We start from the raw sequence: 1081 nt of genomic DNA, 5'->3' as shown, positions 1-1081 counted from the left end.
AATTAACCTTTAGAAATAGTGAGGGGACATTAGCACATCAATAACCTGGCTAGCAGGGAGCAGTAAACTGAGACATATAGGCAAATGTATCACAGTGTGCACAGTGTTTCTGCCCGGTCTCGAACCGGGGACCTTTCGCGTGTTAGGCGAACGTGATAACCACTACACTACAGAAACCCATTCTTGCTCCTGTTCTGTGCCTTGCCAAACAAAAGTCTACGCTAAAGTACCAGGGGTGAAAAGGGCTGTTGAAAGCCACATGGACTGTGGCAAAATGCACCAGCGTGTGCACAGTGTTTCTGCCCGGTCTCGAACCGGGGACCTTTCGCGTGTGAGGCGAACGTGATAACCACTACACTACAGAAACCCATTCTTGCTGCTTTGCTGTGCCTAGCAAACCGAAAGTCTACGCTAAAGTACCATGGGTGAAAAGGGCTGCTGAAAGTGACTGTGGCAAAAAGCTCTCGCGTGTACACTGTGTTTCTGCCCGGTTTCGAACCGGGGACCTTTCGCGTGTAAAGCGAACGTGATAACCACTACACTACAGAAACCCATTCTTGCGGACCTTCTGTGCCTTGCGGGGGAAAAAAAGGCTACCCTAAAGTACCATGGGTGAAAAGGGCTGCTGGAAGCCACATGGACTGTGGCAAAAAGCACAAGCGTGTGCACAGTGTTTCTGCCCGGTCTCGAACCGGGGACCTTTCGCGTGTTAGGCGAACGTGATAACCACTACACTACAGAAACCCATTCTTGCGGACCTTCTGTGCCTTGCGGGGGAAAAAAAGGCTACCCTAAAGTACCATGGGTGAAAAGGGCTGCTGGAAGCCACATGGACTGTGGCAAAAAGCACAAGCGTGTGCACAGTGTTTCTGCCCGGTCTCGAACCGGGGACCTTTCGCGTGTTAGGCGAACGTGATAACCACTACACTACAGAAACCCATTCTTGCTCCTGTTCTGTGCCTTGCCAAACAAAAGTCTACGCTAAAGTACCAGGGGTGAAAAGGGCTGTTGAAAGCCACATGGACTGTGGCAAAATGCACCAGCGTGTGCACAGTGTTTCTGCCCGGTCTCGAACCGGGGA

At 51.3% G+C, this 1081-nt stretch overlaps 6 non-coding genes across 6 annotated transcripts in view; all 6 read right to left on the bottom strand.

Annotated features, from left to right (window-relative positions):
* Positions 1–104: 104 nt before the first annotated feature.
* Positions 105–177, bottom strand: TRNAV-AAC. Its single transcript has one exon. It is a non-coding gene; the product is annotated as a tRNA-Val (tRNA).
* Positions 178–294: 117 nt separating this feature from the next.
* Positions 295–367, bottom strand: TRNAV-CAC. Its single transcript has one exon. It is a non-coding gene; the product is annotated as a tRNA-Val (tRNA).
* A 111-nt stretch (positions 368–478) lies between these two features.
* TRNAV-UAC lies at positions 479–551 on the bottom strand. The gene has a single exon. It is a non-coding gene; the product is annotated as a tRNA-Val (tRNA).
* Positions 552–671: 120 nt separating this feature from the next.
* On the bottom strand, positions 672–744 carry TRNAV-AAC. Its single transcript has one exon. It is a non-coding gene; the product is annotated as a tRNA-Val (tRNA).
* Positions 745–864: 120 nt separating this feature from the next.
* On the bottom strand, positions 865–937 carry TRNAV-AAC. Its single transcript has one exon. It is a non-coding gene; the product is annotated as a tRNA-Val (tRNA).
* A 117-nt stretch (positions 938–1054) lies between these two features.
* The window catches only part of TRNAV-CAC, a 73-nt gene continuing 46 nt past the window's right edge, over positions 1055–1081 (bottom strand). Inside the window, exon 1 of the tRNA in view lies at positions 1055–1081. This exon is cut by the window's right edge and continues 46 nt beyond it. This is a non-coding gene — a tRNA (tRNA-Val).

This window comes from Rana temporaria, unplaced genomic scaffold (genome assembly GCF_905171775.1).
Source record: "Rana temporaria unplaced genomic scaffold, aRanTem1.1, whole genome shotgun sequence".
Classification (NCBI taxonomy): domain Eukaryota; kingdom Metazoa; phylum Chordata; class Amphibia; order Anura; family Ranidae; genus Rana; species Rana temporaria.
This window is presented reverse-complemented; position numbering and strand designations above follow the sequence as displayed.